Consider the following 19,401-nt stretch of genomic DNA (forward strand, 5'->3'; position numbering starts at 1 on the left):
TTGGCTCTGGTCAAACTTGTTTTCTTTGAATGGGGCCAGCTTGCCAAATGAGCCAGATCGCTCTGTATCACTGCCCTCTCCTCATCAGCAATGACCACTCTGCCAGTATTTTGTCACCCACCAGTGATTGTATGTTTTCTCCCAATTCATGGATAAAAATTATTTTAAAAAATTTGTCGTCGAGAGCCTTTTCACAAGCCCTAATACCCAGGACCTGCTCCCCACAGCACAGTGAGACAAGGCCGTCCAGCCCTGCTGGTACATAGGAGATAAGCACAGAACACAGACACCTTTAGGAGCTGTTTTGTCCATAGGCTCTGAACATCATGTGGGGATGTAGTGTAGACAGGTCCCAACTGTGTCTCAGTTTCCCACTCTATAAAATGGGGAGAACAAACAAAACCTTGATTAGCTCTATTTGATAGTGGGGAAACTGAGACACCCAGCGGTGAAGAGACTCGCTCATGGTCCCAAAGCCAGGAATAGAAAATGGCAGCTCTTCTGATAGCCAGTCCTGGGACCTAGCTCAGGTTATCCTGGCCTCACTGCTCTAACTTTAGTCACAGCCTTCATGTCATGTCCCTTAACCCCACGTAACTGCAGAAGAAAGATTTTCTCTTGGTCAGCTGGCTCTAATGCATGTGGATGTCTTTCCAAAAGATGTGCTCTGGCTCAGGCACACGTCATGGGTTGACTGAAGGAACCACTCGGTGACATTCTAGGGTTTGGGTTATACAGCAGGTCAGACTAGATGGACAGAATGGTCTTGTCTAACAGTAGAATCTATGAATTAGTGCATTTTTTTGCTGCTAGGAAGATAACTGGACATATTTTCTCTCATTCACTTTCAGCTGGAATAATTTAAATCCATTCCAAAGGATTTCCTCTTCCATTGCATCTTCAGCACCTTTCATAGCAAACACTCAGTGTTGGCCCACACATTTCCAGTTTCAGCGTGTCCCAGGGTGAGATGTCCATTAAAGGAATTGGCACGCAACTGTGCCTAGCCCAGCTTATGCAGCTCTCTAGGGTGAAGGGAATAAGTGACAAGGAGCAGCATGAGACTGGGGCCCAGGCTGGCAGGGAGATACAAGGGCAGCCTGTGCTCAGCCAGGAGAGAGACCCCAAGGGGAGCAGGCTTGGCAGGGGCTCGGATAGTCCTTTAAAGGTCTGGGACAAGCCAGAAAGGGGCCAGGTTGAGCACTTCGGACAAGGCCCTAGGAGGGAAAGACAGGAACGTTTAGGTGATGGGGCAGATAGTCCAGTTGGTTTAGGCTCCCAGGGCCAGACACCCACAGGTGAAGGTGATTGTCGGGGCTTCTGTCCTTCTTCCCCAGGGTAGGTATGATAGTGGAGAAGACTGATGCCGGAAGGGGGAAGTGAGTTAACCCCAAGGTCACCCACTGAGTTTATATCACAAATGCATACTTGGAAGGATCCAAGAGAAGAAACATGGATTTCCCAGTCTCTTCTTTCTAGGAGTCCCCAGGGCCAAGGTAAAACCCCTGCTGCTCCTTCCCATTCTGCTCACCTCCAAGATGCGCTGGAGTTTGTCTGTGCTGGGGGTTGCTGGATCTAGAGCTCGTCATCCATGTTCTCTGGGCAGTCCTTGCCCAGAGCAGCTCTCTGCAGAGGCCCTGGTGCACACCAGGTTAGGGAACAGCCAAGCTGCTAGGGATGAAAGCTGGGCTTCTGGGCAGAATCCAGGACCCAAATCCCAGGCTGTGGAAAGAAAGGACTGCGCACGGAGGCACAACGTAATGTCCCATAGAGGGAAGAGCCTCTCCCCACCATTTCTTAACCTCATGGGCTGTTCTCATGCTCTGCCAACTGCACCTCTCAGTAGCTCCAGTTGTCTGAGGGAGCAGGGACCAGAGGCCATCCTGCTGTTGGGACAGAGGTGGAGGTTGATGTTCAACCTCCATATGGGTGTTGTCCTTTCTCATGCCCACGGTCAATACGCCATGCAAGGGAAGCTCTCTGGACATGTGATTCCAGCTCCAGAGCCAGGGACAGCTTCAGCTTGCTGGAAGGAGACTGTGTCTGAGACCTTACAGTTGTGGGATGAGACAGACACTAAGATAGGCATGGAAGTTTGGGGAAATGGGGGAGAGGCCGGTGTTGGGCAAGGAGGACAACAACAAGGACCCGAGTCTCCTCCCTGTCAATAACCCCCTGCTCAGCCAATCAGGGTAGAGACTGAGGGGCGGGAGGCTGAGGGTTCTCACCAGAGAGCCCAAAGGATGGCCCAGGTCACTGCGGGGGATCACTGGCCGAGCACTATTTCAGCCCCACATTTTTGGGTGGATCTTCCACAATGGGAGCTGCAGAGCACCCCCAGTGACTTCCCCCGACACACCCCTCCTGGTGGCGGGAGGGGAACAGGGGAAAGGACAAAAGAAGTAAGAGAAGAAGAGAAAGGAGGGAGGGATGGATGGAGGAAAAGATAAAACAAAAAGGACAAACCCTAATGTCCCCAGTGATTCTAAGGGACAAAATCCTAGGTGGGGAATAAAATTCTGCCACCTTAAGCTAGCGTTTTCCAGGCCGAGAATTCAGCTGCCACCAAATGGATCAGACTGAACAGGTTCCAAACCTCTCGGAGGCTCTTACCTTCCAAACAGGGACGTCTGTTTTCTAGTAAAATCAGGAAAAGGAAAGGAGAAAACTCAAAAGAGGTTCCTCCTCGCGCTCACGTACGTAAACCCTAATACTCTCTCAGTCCTCAAAGAGGGACCTCGAGAAGGAGACTTGCTGAAGCAAAGCTACAGGGGTCTCCGAGGTTTCCCTGGCCGCGCGCCCCTGTCCGTCCTGGCTGATGTCAGCATCTCTCTGTGAGGTCACCACCTCCCCACTACCTTTCACCAATAGGCTGAGGTCCTGCAAAAGGCCTTTGTGATGTCACTGCCACACCCACCCCTGGGGTGACCACATGTCCCGATTTTATAGGGACAGTCCCGCTATTTGGGGCTTTTTCTTATATAGGCTCCAATTACCGTCCACTCCCTGTCCCGTTTTTCACACTTGCTATCCGGTCAGCCTACCCACCCATCCCCTGCAGTGCTAATGTCCTGCCGCTGGCTAGACACTTTGGAGGTTTGAGCCTCTCCCTGTGGATCATCCCACTCAATGAGTGTTCATTCTAGGAAGCAAGCCGGCTAGACAGCAAAACATCACAGGCTACTCCCAATGCTACATTCAGTTTTTCAGAAATGAGTAGACTTGATGGCCAGAAGAGACCATTAGAGCATCTAATCTGACCCCCTGTATATCACAGGCCTCCTGTATACCATAATCGCTACCGTTTGGCAAACACATTCCAGAAAGGCATCTAGTCTTCATTAAATGACATCAAGAGATGGAGAATCCACCACTTTCCTTGGTAGCTTGTTCCCGTGGTGAATCATCCTCGCCGTTGAATATTTGTGCTTTATTTGTGATATGAATTGGTCTCTTTTCACCTTCCAGCCATTGGGTCTTGTTATGCCTTTCTCTGCTAGATTAACGAGCCTTTTAATCCCCAGTATTTTCTCTCCATTAAGGCATTTCAACACTTCAGTGAAGTCACCTTTCAATCTGTTTTTTATCAGCTAAACAGGCTGAGCTCTTTCAATCGCTCCCTAGAAGGCATTTTTCTCCAACCCTCAGAACATTTGGTGGCTCTTTGCTGCCCCAGCTCCAATTTCTCAACATCTTTTTCAAAGGAGGACACCAAAACTGGAGGCAGGATTCCAACAGCAGTCTCACTGATGCTGTGTCACCTCCCTATCCTCCTCACAGCTCTGCTCATACGTCGAATGATGGCTTCAGCCCTGTTCCCCACAGCATCACACTGGAAGCTCATGTTGAACGGCTTCTCCACTATGGCCCCTGAATCCTTTTCAGAGTCACTGCTTTCCTGGATATACTTCCCCGTTCTGTAGGTGTGGCCAGCCTGCCTTATTGCTAGGCATAGGACCCTGCATTTGGCTCTGGTCAAACTTGTTTTCTTTGAATGGGGCCAGCTTGCCAAATGAGCCAGATCGCTCTGTATCACTGCCCTCTCCTCATCAGCAATGACCACTCTGCCAGTATTTTGTCACCCACCAGTGATTGTATGTTTTCTCCCAATTCATGGATAAAAATTATTTTAAAAAATTTGTCGTCGAGAGCCTTTTCACAAGCCCTAATACCCAGGACCTGCTCCCCACAGCACAGTGAGACAAGGCCGTCCAGCCCTGCTGGTACATAGGAGATAAGCACAGAACACAGACACCTTTAGGAGCTGTTTTGTCCATAGGCTCTGAACATCATGTGGGGATGTAGTGTAGACAGGTCCCAACTGTGTCTCAGTTTCCCACTCTATAAAATGGGGAGAACAAACAAAACCTTGATTAGCTCTATTTGATAGTGGGGAAACTGAGACACCCAGCGGTGAAGAGACTCGCTCATGGTCCCAAAGCCAGGAATAGAAAATGGCAGCTCTTCTGATAGCCAGTCCTGGGACCTAGCCCAGGTTATCCTGGCCTCACTGCTCTAACTTTAGTCACAGCCTTCATGTCATGTCCCTTAACCCCACGTAACTGCAGAAGAAAGATTTTCTCTTGGTCAGCTGGCTCTAATGCATGTGGATGTCTTTCCAAAAGATGTGCTCTGGCTCAGGCACACGTCATGGGTTGACTGAAGGAACCACTCGGTGACATTCTAGGGTTTGGGTTATACAGCAGGTCAGACTAGATGGACAGAATGGTCTTGTCTAACAGTAGAATCTATGAATTAGTGCATTTTTTTGCTGCTAGGAAGATAACTGGACATATTTTCTCTCATTCACTTTCAGCTGGAATAATTTAAATCCATTCCAAAGGATTTCCTCTTCCATTGCATCTTCAGCACCTTTCATAGCAAACACTCAGTGTTGGCCCACACATTTCCAGTTTCAGCGTGTCCCAGGGTGAGATGTCCATTAAAGGAATTGGCACGCAACTGTGCCTAGCCCAGCTTATGCAGCTCTCTAGGGTGAAGGGAATAAGTGACAAGGAGCAGCATGAGACTGGGGCCCAGGCTGGCAGGGAGATACAAGGGCAGCCTGTGCTCAGCCAGGAGAGAGACCCCAAGGGGAGCAGGCTTGGCAGGGGCTCGGATAGTCCTTTAAAGGTCTGGGACAAGCCAGAAAGGGGCCAGGTTGAGCACTTCGGACAAGGCCCTAGGAGGGAAAGACAGGAACGTTTAGGTGATGGGGCAGATAGTCCAGTTGGTTTAGGCTCCCAGGGCCAGACACCCACAGGTGAAGGTGATTGTCGGGGCTTCTGTCCTTCTTCCCCAGGGTAGGTATGATAGTGGAGAAGACTGATGCCGGAAGGGGGAAGTGAGTTAACCCCAAGGTCACCCACTGAGTTTATATCACAAATGCATACTTGGAAGGATCCAAGAGAAGAAACATGGATTTCCCAGTCTCTTCTTTCTAGGAGTCCCCAGGGCCAAGGTAAAACCCCTGCTGCTCCTTCCCATTCTGCTCACCTCCAAGATGCGCTGGAGTTTGTCTGTGCTGGGGGTTGCTGGATCTAGAGCTCGTCATCCATGTTCTCTGGGCAGTCCTTGCCCAGAGCAGCTCTCTGCAGAGGCCCTGGTGCACACCAGGTTAGGGAACAGCCAAGCTGCTAGGGATGAAAGCTGGGCTTCTGGGCAGAATCCAGGACCCAAATCCCAGGCTGTGGAAAGAAAGGACTGCGCACGGAGGCACAACGTAATGTCCCATAGAGGGAAGAGCCTCTCCCCACCATTTCTTAACCTCATGGGCTGTTCTCATGCTCTGCCAACTGCACCTCTCAGTAGCTCCAGTTGTCTGAGGGAGCAGGGACCAGAGGCCATCCTGCTGTTGGGACAGAGGTGGAGGTTGATGTTCAACCTCCATATGGGTGTTGTCCTTTCTCATGCCCACGGTCAATACGCCATGCAAGGGAAGCTCTCTGGACATGTGATTCCAGCTCCAGAGCCAGGGACAGCTTCAGCTTGCTGGAAGGAGACTGTGTCTGAGACCTTACAGTTGTGGGATGAGACAGACACTAAGATAGGCATGGAAGTTTGGGGAAATGGGGGAGAGGCCGGTGTTGGGCAAGGAGGACAACAACAAGGACCCGAGTCTCCTCCCTGTCAATAACCCCCTGCTCAGCCAATCAGGGTAGAGACTGAGGGGCGGGAGGCTGAGGGTTCTCACCAGAGAGCCCAAAGGATGGCCCAGGTCACTGCGGGGGATCACTGGCCGAGCACTATTTCAGCCCCACATTTTTGGGTGGACCTTCCACAATGGGAGCTGCAGAGCACCCCCAGTGACTTCCCCCGACACACCCCTCCTGGTGGCGGGAGGGGAACAGGGGAAAGGACAAAAGAAGTAAGAGAAGAAGAGAAAGGAGGGAGGGATGGAGGAAAAGATAAAACAAAAAGGACAAACCCTAATGTCCCCAGTGATTCTAAGGGACAAAATCCTAGGTGGGGAATAAAATTCTGCCACCTTAAGCTAGCGTTTTCCAGGCCGAGAATTCAGCTGCCACCAAATGGATCAGACTGAACAGGTTCCAAACCTCTCGGAGGCTCTTACCTTCCAAACAGGGACGTCTGTTTTCTAGTAAAATCAGGAAAAGGAAAGGAGAAAACTCAAAGGAGGTTCCTCCTCGCGCTCACGTACGTAAACCCTAATACTCTCTCAGTCCTCAAAGAGGGACCTCGAGAAGGAGACTTGCTGAAGCAAAGCTACAGGGGTCTCCGAGGTTTCCCTGGCCGCGCGCCCCTGTCCGTCCTGGCTGATGTCAGCATCTCTCTGTGAGGTCACCACCTCCCCACTACCTTTCACCAATAGGCTGAGGTCCTGCAAAAGGCCTTTGTGATGTCACTGCCACACCCACCCCTGGGGTGACCACATGTCCCGATTTTATAGGGACAGTCCCGCTACTTGGGGCTTTTTCTTATATAGGCTCCAATTACCGCCCACTCCCTGTCCCGTTTTTCACACTTGCTATCCGGTCAGCCTACCCACCCATCCCCTGCAGTGCTAATGTCCTGCCGCTGGCTAGACACTTTGGAGGTTTGAGCCTCTCCCTGTGGATCACCCCACTCAATGAGTGTTCATTCTAGGAAGCAAGCCGGCTAGACAGCAAAACATCACAGGCTACTCCCAATGCTACATTCAGTTTTTCAGAAATGAGTAGACTTGATGGCCAGAAGAGACCATTAGAGCATCTAATCTGACCCCCTGTATATCACAGGCCTCCTGTATACCATAATCGCTACCGTTTGGCAAACACATTCCAGAAAGGCATCTAGTCTTCATTAAATGACATCAAGAGATGGAGAATCCACCACTTTCCTTGGTAGCTTGTTCCCGTGGTGAATCATCCTCGCCGTTGAATATTTGTGCTTTATTTGTGATATGAATTGGTCTCTTTTCACCTTCCAGCCATTGGGTCTTGTTATGCCTTTCTCTGCTAGATTAACGAGCCTTTTAATCCCCAGTATTTTCTCTCCATTAAGGCATTTCAACTCTTCAGTGAAGTCACCTTTCAATCTGTTTTTTATCAGCTAAACAGGTTGAGCTCTTTCAATCGCTCCCTAGAAGGCATTTTTCTCCAACCCTCAGAACATTTGGTGGCTCTTTGCTGCCCCAGCTCCAATTTCTCAACATCTTTTTCAAAGGAGGACACCAAAACTGGAGGCAGGATTCCAACAGCAGTCTCACTGATGCTGTGTCACCTCCCTATCCTCCTCACAGCTCTGCTCATACGTCGAATGATGGCTTCAGCCCTGTTCCCCACAGCATCACACTGGAAGCTCATGTTGAACGGCTTCTCCACTATGGCCCCTGAATCCTTTTCAGAGTCACTGCTTTCCTGGATATACTTCCCCGTTCTGTAGGTGTGGCCAGCCTGCCTTATTGCTAGGCATAGGACCCTGCATTTGGCTCTGGTCAAACTTGTTTTCTTTGAATGGGGCCAGCTTGCCAAATGAGCCAGATCGCTCTGTATCACTGCCCTCTCCTCATCAGCAATGACCACTCTGCCAGTATTTTGTCACCCACCAGTGATTGTATGTTTTCTCCCAATTCATGGATAAAAATTATTTTAAAAAATTTGTCGTCGAGAGCCTTTTCACAAGCCCTAATACCCAGGACCTGCTCCCCACAGCACAGTGAGACAAGGCCGTCCAGCCCTGCTGGTACATAGGAGATAAGCACAGAACACAGACACCTTTAGGAGCTGTTTTGTCCATAGGCTCTGAACATCATGTGGGGATGTAGTGTAGACAGGTCCCAACTGTGTCTCAGTTTCCCACTCTATAAAATGGGGAGAACAAACAAAACCTTGATTAGCTCTATTTGATAGTGGGGAAACTGAGACACCCAGCGGTGAAGAGACTCGCTCATGGTCCCAAAGCCAGGAATAGAAAATGGCAGCTCTTCTGATAGCCAGTCCTGGGACCTAGCCCAGGTTATCCTGGCCTCACTGCTCTAACTTTAGTCACAGCCTTCATGTCATGTCCCTTAACCCCACGTAACTGCAGAAGAAAGATTTTCTCTTGGTCAGCTGGCTCTAATGCATGTGGATGTCTTTCCAAAAGATGTGCTCTGGCTCAGGCACACGTCATGGGTTGACTGAAGGAACCACTCGGTGACATTCTAGGGTTTGGGTTATACAGCAGGTCAGACTAGATGGACAGAATGGTCTTGTCTAACAGTAGAATCTATGAATTAGTGCATTTTTTTGCTGCTAGGAAGATAACTGGACATATTTTCTCTCATTCACTTTCAGCTGGAATAATTTAAATCCATTCCAAAGGATTTCCTCTTCCATTGCATCTTCAGCACCTTTCATAGCAAACACTCAGTGTTGGCCCACACATTTCCAGTTTCAGCGTGTCCCAGGGTGAGATGTCCATTAAAGGAATTGGCACGCAACTGTGCCTAGCCCAGCTTATGCAGCTCTCTAGGGTGAAGGGAATAAGTGACAAGGAGCAGCATGAGACTGGGGCCCAGGCTGGCAGGGAGATACAAGGGCAGCCTGTGCTCAGCCAGGAGAGAGACCCCAAGGGGAGCAGGCTTGGCAGGGGCTCGGATAGTCCTTTAAAGGTCTGGGACAAGCCAGAAAGGGGCCAGGTTGAGCACTTCGGACAAGGCCCTAGGAGGGAAAGACAGGAACGTTTAGGTGATGGGGCAGATAGTCCAGTTGGTTTAGGCTCCCAGGGCCAGACACCCACAGGTGAAGGTGATTGTCGGGGCTTCTGTCCTTCTTCCCCAGGGTAGGTATGATAGTGGAGAAGACTGATGCCGGAAGGGGGAAGTGAGTTAACCCCAAGGTCACCCACTGAGTTTATATCACAAATGCATACTTGGAAGGATCCAAGAGAAGAAACATGGATTTCCCAGTCTCTTCTTTCTAGGAGTCCCCAGGGCCAAGGTAAAACCCCTGCTGCTCCTTCCCATTCTGCTCACCTCCAAGATGTGCTGGAGTTTGTCTGTGCTGGGGGTTGCTGGATCTAGAGCTCGTCATCCATGTTCTCTGGGCAGTCCTTGCCCAGAGCAGCTCTCTGCAGAGGCCCTGGTGCACACCAGGTTAGGGAACAGCCAAGCTGCTAGGGATGAAAGCTGGGCTTCTGGGCAGAATCCAGGACCCAAATCCCAGGCTGTGGAAAGAAAGGACTGCGCACGGAGGCACAACGTAATGTCCCATAGAGGGAAGAGCCTCTCCCCACCATTTCTTAACCTCATGGGCTGTTCTCATGCTCTGCCAACTGCACCTCTCAGTAGCTCCAGTTGTCTGAGGGAGCAGGGACCAGAGGCCATCCTGCTGTTGGGACAGAGGTGGAGGTTGATGTTCAACCTCCATATGGGTGTTGTCCTTTCTCATGCCCACGGTCAATACGCCATGCAAGGGAAGCTCTCTGGACATGTGATTCCAGCTCCAGAGCCAGGGACAGCTTCAGCTTGCTGGAAGGAGACTGTGTCTGAGACCTTACAGTTGTGGGATGAGACAGACACTAAGATAGGCATGGAAGTTTGGGGAAATGGGGGAGAGGCCGGTGTTGGGCAAGGAGGACAACAACAAGGACCCGAGTCTCCTCCCTGTCAATAACCCCCTGCTCAGCCAATCAGGGTAGAGACTGAGGGGCGGGAGGCTGAGGGTTCTCACCAGAGAGCCCAAAGGATGGCCCAGGTCACTGCGGGGGATCACTGGCCGAGCACTATTTCAGCCCCACATTTTTGGGTGGACCTTCCACAATGGGAGCTGCAGAGCACCCCCAGTGACTTCCCCCGACACACCCCTCCTGGTGGCGGGAGGGGAACAGGGGAAAGGACAAAAGAAGTAAGAGAAGAAGAGAAAGGAGGGAGGGATGGATGGAGGAAAAGATAAAACAAAAAGGACAAACCCTAATGTCCCCAGTGATTCTAAGGGACAAAATCCTAGGTGGGGAATAAAATTCTGCCACCTTAAGCTAGCGTTTTCCAGGCCGAGAATTCAGCTGCCACCAAATGGATCAGACTGAACAGGTTCCAAACCTCTCGGAGGCTCTTACCTTCCAAACAGGGACGTCTGTTTTCTAGTAAAATCAGGAAAAGGAAAGGAGAAAACTCAAAAGAGGTTCCTCCTCGCGCTCACGTACGTAAACCCTAATACTCTCTCAGTCCTCAAAGAGGGACCTCGAGAAGGAGACTTGCTGAAGCAAAGCTACAGGGGTCTCCGAGGTTTCCCTGGCCGCGCGCCCCTGTCCGTCCTGGCTGATGTCAGCATCTCTCTGTGAGGTCACCACCTCCCCACTACCTTTCACCAATAGGCTGAGGTCCTGCAAAAGGCCTTTGTGATGTCACTGCCACACCCACCCCTGGGGTGACCACATGTCCCGATTTTATAGGGACAGTCCCGCTATTTGGGGCTTTTTCTTATATAGGCTCCAATTACCGCCCACTCCCTGTCCCGTTTTTCACACTTGCTATCCGGTCAGCCTACCCACCCATCCCCTGCAGTGCTAATGTCCTGCCGCTGGCTAGACACTTTGGAGGTTTGAGCCTCTCCCTGTGGATCACCCCACTCAATGAGTGTTCATTCTAGGAAGCAAGCCGGCTAGACAGCAAAACATCACAGGCTACTCCCAATGCTACATTCAGTTTTTCAGAAATGAGTAGACTTGATGGCCAGAAGAGACCATTAGAGCATCTAATCTGACCCCCTGTATATCACAGGCCTCCTGTATACCATAATCGCTACCGTTTGGCAAACACATTCCAGAAAGGCATCTAGTCTTCATTAAATGACATCAAGAGATGGAGAATCCACCACTTTCCTTGGTAGCTTGTTCCCGTGGTGAATCATCCTCGCCGTTGAATATTTGTGCTTTATTTGTGATATGAATTGGTCTCTTTTCACCTTCCAGCCATTGGGTCTTGTTATGCCTTTCTCTGCTAGATTAACGAGCCTTTTAATCCCCAGTATTTTCTCTCCATTAAGGCATTTCAACTCTTCAGTGAAGTCACCTTTCAATCTGTTTTTTATCAGCTAAACAGGTTGAGCTCTTTCAATCGCTCCCTAGAAGGCATTTTTCTCCAACCCTCAGAACATTTGGTGGCTCTTTGCTGCCCCAGCTCCAATTTCTCAACATCTTTTTCAAAGGAGGACACCAAAACTGGAGGCAGGATTCCAACAGCAGTCTCACTGATGCTGTGTCACCTCCCTATCCTCCTCACAGCTCTGCTCATACGTCGAATGATGGCTTCAGCCCTGTTCCCCACAGCATCACACTGGAAGCTCATGTTGAACGGCTTCTCCACTATGGCCCCTGAATCCTTTTCAGAGTCACTGCTTTCCTGGATATACTTCCCCGTTCTGTAGGTGTGGCCAGCCTGCCTTATTGCTAGGCATAGGACCCTGCATTTGGCTCTGGTCAAACTTGTTTTCTTTGAATGGGGCCAGCTTGCCAAATGAGCCAGATCGCTCTGTATCACTGCCCTCTCCTCATCAGCAATGACCACTCTGCCAGTATTTTGTCACCCACCAGTGATTGTATGTTTTCTCCCAATTCATGGATAAAAATTATTTTAAAAAATTTGTCGTCGAGAGCCTTTTCACAAGCCCTAATACCCAGGACCTGCTCCCCACAGCACAGTGAGACAAGGCCGTCCAGCCCTGCTGGTACATAGGAGATAAGCACAGAACACAGACACCTTTAGGAGCTGTTTTGTCCATAGGCTCTGAACATCATGTGGGGATGTAGTGTAGACAGGTCCCAACTGTGTCTCAGTTTCCCACTCTATAAAATGGGGAGAACAAACAAAACCTTGATTAGCTCTATTTGATAGTGGGGAAACTGAGACACCCAGCGGTGAAGAGACTCGCTCATGGTCCCAAAGCCAGGAATAGAAAATGGCAGCTCTTCTGATAGCCAGTCCTGGGACCTAGCCCAGGTTATCCTGGCCTCACTGCTCTAACTTTAGTCACAGCCTTCATGTCATGTCCCTTAACCCCACGTAACTGCAGAAGAAAGATTTTCTCTTGGTCAGCTGGCTCTAATGCATGTGGATGTCTTTCCAAAAGATGTGCTCTGGCTCAGGCACACGTCATGGGTTGACTGAAGGAACCACTCGGTGACATTCTAGGGTTTGGGTTATACAGCAGGTCAGACTAGATGGACAGAATGGTCTTGTCTAACAGTAGAATCTATGAATTAGTGCATTTTTTTGCTGCTAGGAAGATAACTGGACATATTTTCTCTCATTCACTTTCAGCTGGAATAATTTAAATCCATTCCAAAGGATTTCCTCTTCCATTGCATCTTCAGCACCTTTCATAGCAAACACTCAGTGTTGGCCCACACATTTCCAGTTTCAGCGTGTCCCAGGGTGAGATGTCCATTAAAGGAATTGGCACGCAACTGTGCCTAGCCCAGCTTATGCAGCTCTCTAGGGTGAAGGGAATAAGTGACAAGGAGCAGCATGAGACTGGGGCCCAGGCTGGCAGGGAGATACAAGGGCAGCCTGTGCTCAGCCAGGAGAGAGACCCCAAGGGGAGCAGGCTTGGCAGGGGCTCGGATAGTCCTTTAAAGGTCTGGGACAAGCCAGAAAGGGGCCAGGTTGAGCACTTCGGACAAGGCCCTAGGAGGGAAAGACAGGAACGTTTAGGTGATGGGGCAGATAGTCCAGTTGGTTTAGGCTCCCAGGGCCAGACACCCACAGGTGAAGGTGATTGTCGGGGCTTCTGTCCTTCTTCCCCAGGGTAGGTATGATAGTGGAGAAGACTGATGCCGGAAGGGGGAAGTGAGTTAACCCCAAGGTCACCCACTGAGTTTATATCACAAATGCATACTTGGAAGGATCCAAGAGAAGAAACATGGATTTCCCAGTCTCTTCTTTCTAGGAGTCCCCAGGGCCAAGGTAAAACCCCTGCTGCTCCTTCCCATTCTGCTCACCTCCAAGATGTGCTGGAGTTTGTCTGTGCTGGGGGTTGCTGGATCTAGAGCTCGTCATCCATGTTCTCTGGGCAGTCCTTGCCCAGAGCAGCTCTCTGCAGAGGCCCTGGTGCACACCAGGTTAGGGAACAGCCAAGCTGCTAGGGATGAAAGCTGGGCTTCTGGGCAGAATCCAGGACCCAAATCCCAGGCTGTGGAAAGAAAGGACTGCGCACGGAGGCACAACGTAATGTCCCATAGAGGGAAGAGCCTCTCCCCACCATTTCTTAACCTCATGGGCTGTTCTCATGCTCTGCCAACTGCACCTCTCAGTAGCTCCAGTTGTCTGAGGGAGCAGGGACCAGAGGCCATCCTGCTGTTGGGACAGAGGTGGAGGTTGATGTTCAACCTCCATATGGGTGTTGTCCTTTCTCATGCCCACGGTCAATACGCCATGCAAGGGAAGCTCTCTGGACATGTGATTCCAGCTCCAGAGCCAGGGACAGCTTCAGCTTGCTGGAAGGAGACTGTGTCTGAGACCTTACAGTTGTGGGATGAGACAGACACTAAGATAGGCATGGAAGTTTGGGGAAATGGGGGAGAGGCCGGTGTTGGGCAAGGAGGACAACAACAAGGACCCGAGTCTCCTCCCTGTCAATAACCCCCTGCTCAGCCAATCAGGGTAGAGACTGAGGGGCGGGAGGCTGAGGGTTCTCACCAGAGAGCCCAAAGGATGGCCCAGGTCACTGCGGGGGATCACTGGCCGAGCACTATTTCAGCCCCACATTTTTGGGTGGACCTTCCACAATGGGAGCTGCAGAGCACCCCCAGTGACTTCCCCCGACACACCCCTCCTGGTGGCGGGAGGGGAACAGGGGAAAGGACAAAAGAAGTAAGAGAAGAAGAGAAAGGAGGGAGGGATGGATGGAGGAAAAGATAAAACAAAAAGGACAAACCCTAATGTCCCCAGTGATTCTAAGGGACAAAATCCTAGGTGGGGAATAAAATTCTGCCACCTTAAGCTAGCGTTTTCCAGGCCGAGAATTCAGCTGCCACCAAATGGATCAGACTGAACAGGTTCCAAACCTCTCGGAGGCTCTTACCTTCCAAACAGGGACGTCTGTTTTCTAGTAAAATCAGGAAAAGGAAAGGAGAAAACTCAAAAGAGGTTCCTCCTCGCGCTCACGTACGTAAACCCTAATACTCTCTCAGTCCTCAAAGAGGGACCTCGAGAAGGAGACTTGCTGAAGCAAAGCTACAGGGGTCTCCGAGGTTTCCCTGGCCGCGCGCCCCTGTCCGTCCTGGCTGATGTCAGCATCTCTCTGTGAGGTCACCACCTCCCCACTACCTTTCACCAATAGGCTGAGGTCCTGCAAAAGGCCTTTGTGATGTCACTGCCACACCCACCCCTGGGGTGACCACATGTCCCGATTTTATAGGGACAGTCCCGCTATTTGGGGCTTTTTCTTATATAGGCTCCAATTACCGCCCACTCCCTGTCCCGTTTTTCACACTTGCTATCCGGTCAGCCTACCCACCCATCCCCTGCAGTGCTAATGTCCTGCCGCTGGCTAGACACTTTGGAGGTTTGAGCCTCTCCCTGTGGATCACCCCACTCAATGAGTGTTCATTCTAGGAAGCAAGCCGGCTAGACAGCAAAACATCACAGGCTACTCCCAATGCTACATTCAGTTTTTCAGAAATGAGTAGACTTGATGGCCAGAAGAGACCATTAGAGCATCTAATCTGACCCCCTGTATATCACAGGCCTCCTGTATACCATAATCGCTACCGTTTGGCAAACACATTCCAGAAAGGCATCTAGTCTTCATTAAATGACATCAAGAGATGGAGAATCCACCACTTTCCTTGGTAGCTTGTTCCCGTGGTGAATCATCCTCGCCGTTGAATATTTGTGCTTTATTTGTGATATGAATTGGTCTCTTTTCACCTTCCAGCCATTGGGTCTTGTTATGCCTTTCTCTGCTAGATTAACGAGCCTTTTAATCCCCAGTATTTTCTCTCCATTAAGGCATTTCAACTCTTCAGTGAAGTCACCTTTCAATCTGTTTTTTATCAGCTAAACAGGTTGAGCTCTTTCAATCGCTCCCTAGAAGGCATTTTTCTCCAACCCTCAGAACATTTGGTGGCTCTTTGCTGCCCCAGCTCCAATTTCTCAACATCTTTTTCAAAGGAGGACACCAAAACTGGAGGCAGGATTCCAACAGCAGTCTCACTGATGCTGTGTCACCTCCCTATCCTCCTCACAGCTCTGCTCATACGTCGAATGATGGCTTCAGCCCTGTTCCCCACAGCATCACACTGGAAGCTCATGTTGAACGGCTTCTCCACTATGGCCCCTGAATCCTTTTCAGAGTCACTGCTTTCCTGGATATACTTCCCCGTTCTGTAGGTGTGGCCAGCCTGCCTTATTGCTAGGCATAGGACCCTGCATTTGGCTCTGGTCAAACTTGTTTTCTTTGAATGGGGCCAGCTTGCCAAATGAGCCAGATCGCTCTGTATCACTGCCCTCTCCTCATCAGCAATGACCACTCTGCCAGTATTTTGTCACCCACCAGTGATTGTATGTTTTCTCCCAATTCATGGATAAAAATTATTTTAAAAAATTTGTCGTCGAGAGCCTTTTCACAAGCCCTAATACCCAGGACCTGCTCCCCACAGCACAGTGAGACAAGGCCGTCCAGCCCTGCTGGTACATAGGAGATAAGCACAGAACACAGACACCTTTAGGAGCTGTTTTGTCCATAGGCTCTGAACATCATGTGGGGATGTAGTGTAGACAGGTCCCAACTGTGTCTCAGTTTCCCACTCTATAAAATGGGGAGAACAAACAAAACCTTGATTAGCTCTATTTGATAGTGGGGAAACTGAGACACCCAGCGGTGAAGAGACTCGCTCATGGTCCCAAAGCCAGGAATAGAAAATGGCAGCTCTTCTGATAGCCAGTCCTGGGACCTAGCCCAGGTTATCCTGGCCTCACTGCTCTAACTTTAGTCACAGCCTTCATGTCATGTCCCTTAACCCCACGTAACTGCAGAAGAAAGATTTTCTCTTGGTCAGCTGGCTCTAATGCATGTGGATGTCTTTCCAAAAGATGTGCTCTGGCTCAGGCACACGTCATGGGTTGACTGAAGGAACCACTCGGTGACATTCTAGGGTTTGGGTTATACAGCAGGTCAGACTAGATGGACAGAATGGTCTTGTCTAACAGTAGAATCTATGAATTAGTGCATTTTTTTGCTGCTAGGAAGATAACTGGACATATTTTCTCTCATTCACTTTCAGCTGGAATAATTTAAATCCATTCCAAAGGATTTCCTCTTCCATTGCATCTTCAGCACCTTTCATAGCAAACACTCAGTGTTGGCCCACACATTTCCAGTTTCAGCGTGTCCCAGGGTGAGATGTCCATTAAAGGAATTGGCACGCAACTGTGCCTAGCCCAGCTTATGCAGCTCTCTAGGGTGAAGGGAATAAGTGACAAGGAGCAGCATGAGACTGGGGCCCAGGCTGGCAGGGAGATACAAGGGCAGCCTGTGCTCAGCCAGGAGAGAGACCCCAAGGGGAGCAGGCTTGGCAGGGGCTCGGATAGTCCTTTAAAGGTCTGGGACAAGCCAGAAAGGGGCCAGGTTGAGCACTTCGGACAAGGCCCTAGGAGGGAAAGACAGGAACGTTTAGGTGATGGGGCAGATAGTCCAGTTGGTTTAGGCTCCCAGGGCCAGACACCCACAGGTGAAGGTGATTGTCGGGGCTTCTGTCCTTCTTCCCCAGGGTAGGTATGATAGTGGAGAAGACTGATGCCGGAAGGGGGAAGTGAGTTAACCCCAAGGTCACCCACTGAGTTTATACCACAAATGCATACTTGGAAGGATCCAAGAGAAGAAACATGGATTTCCCAGTCTCTTCTTTCTAGGAGTCCCCAGGGCCAAGGTAAAACCCCTGCTGCTCCTTCCCATTCTGCTCACCTCCAAGATGTGCTGGAGTTTGTCTGTGCTGGGGGTTGCTGGATCTAGAGCTCGTCATCCATGTTCTCTGGGCAGTCCTTGCCCAGAGCAGCTCTCTGCAGAGGCCCTGGTGCACACCAGGTTAGGGAACAGCCAAGCTGCTAGGGATGAAAGCTGGGCTTCTGGGCAGAATCCAGGACCCAAATCCCAGGCTGTGGAAAGAAAGGACTGCGCACGGAGGCACAACGTAATGTCCCATAGAGGGAAGAGCCTCTCCCCACCATTTCTTAACCTCATGGGCTGTTCTCATGCTCTGCCAACTGCACCTCTCAGTAGCTCCAGTTGTCTGAGGGAGCAGGGACCAGAGGCCATCCTGCTGTTGGGACAGAGGTGGAGGTTGATGTTCAACCTCCATATGGGTGTTGTCCTTTCTCATGCCCACGGTCAATACGCCATGCAAGGGAAGCTCTCTGGACATGTGATTCCAGCTCCAGAGCCAGGGACAGCTTCAGCTTGCTGGAAGGAGACTGTGTCTGAGACCTTACAGTTGTGGGATGAGACAGACACTAAGATAGGCATGGAAGTTTGGGGAAATGGGGGAGAGGCCGGTGTTGGGCAAGGAGGACAACAACAAGGACCCGAGTCTCCTCCCTGTCAATAACCCCCTGCTCAGCCAATCAGGGTAGAGACTGAGGGGCGGGAGGCTGAGGGTTCTCACCAGAGAGCCCAAAGGATGGCCCAGGTCACTGCGGGGGATCACTGGCCGAGCACTATTTCAGCCCCACATTTTTGGGTGGACCTTCCACAATGGGAGCTGCAGAGCACCCCCAGTGACTTCCCCCGACACACCCCTCCTGGTGGCGGGAGGGGAACAGGGGAAAGGACAAAAGAAGTAAGAGAAGAAGAGAAAGGAGGGAGGGATGGAGGAAAAGATAAAACAAAAAGGACAAACCCTAATGTCCCCAGTGATTCTAAGGGACAAAATCCTAGGTGGGGAATAAAATTCTGCCACCTTAAGCTAGCGTTTTCCAGGCCGAGAATTCAGCTGCCACCAAATGGATCAGACTGAACAGGTTCCAAACCTCTCGGAGGCTCTTACCTTCCAAACAGGGACGTCTGTTTTCTAGTAAAATCAGGAAAAGGAAAGGAGAAAACTCAAAAGAGGTTCCTCCTCGCGCTCACGTACGTAAACCCTAATACTCTCTCAGTCCTCAAAGAGGGACCTCGAGAAGGAGACTTGCTGAAGCAAAGCTACAGGGGTCTCCGAGGTTTCCCTGGCCGCGCGCCCCTGTCCTGCCTGGCTGATGTCAGCATCTCTCTGTGAGGTCACCACCTCCCCACTACCTTTCACCAATAGGCTGAGGTCCTGCAAAAGGCCTTTGTGATGTCACTGCCACACCCACCCCTGGGGTGACCACATGTCCCGATTTTATAGGGACAGTCCCGCTATTTGGGGCTTTTTCTTATATAGGCTCCAATTACCGCCCACTCCCTGTCCCGTTTTTCACACTTGCTATCCGGTCAGCCTACCCACCCATCCCCTGCAGTGCTAATGTCCTGCCGCTGGCTAGACACTTTGGAGGTTTGAGCCTCTCCCTGTGGATCACCCCACTCAATGAGTGTTCATTCTAGGAAGCAAGCCGGCTAGACAGCAAAACATCACAGGCTACTCCCAATGCTACATTCAGTTTTTCAGAAATGAGTAGACTTGATGGCCAGAAGAGACCATTAGAGCATCTAATCTGACCCCCTGTATATCACAGGCCTCCTGTATACCATAATCGCTACCGTTTGGCAAACACATTCCAGAAAGGCATCTAGTCTTCATTAAATGACATCAAGAGATGGAGAATCCACCACTTTCCTTGGTAGCTTGTTCCCGTGGTGAATCATCCTCGCCGTTGAATATTTGTGCTTTATTTGTGATATGAATTGGTCTCTTTTCACCTTCCAGCCATTGGGTCTTGTTATGCCTTTCTCTGCTAGATTAACGAGCCTTTTAATCCCCAGTATTTTCTCTCCATTAAGGCATTTC

The sequence above is a fragment of the Lepidochelys olivacea genome, assembly GCF_965140295.1.
Source record: "Lepidochelys olivacea isolate rLepOli2 genome assembly, chromosome: 2".
Classification (NCBI taxonomy): domain Eukaryota; kingdom Metazoa; phylum Chordata; order Testudines; family Cheloniidae; genus Lepidochelys; species Lepidochelys olivacea.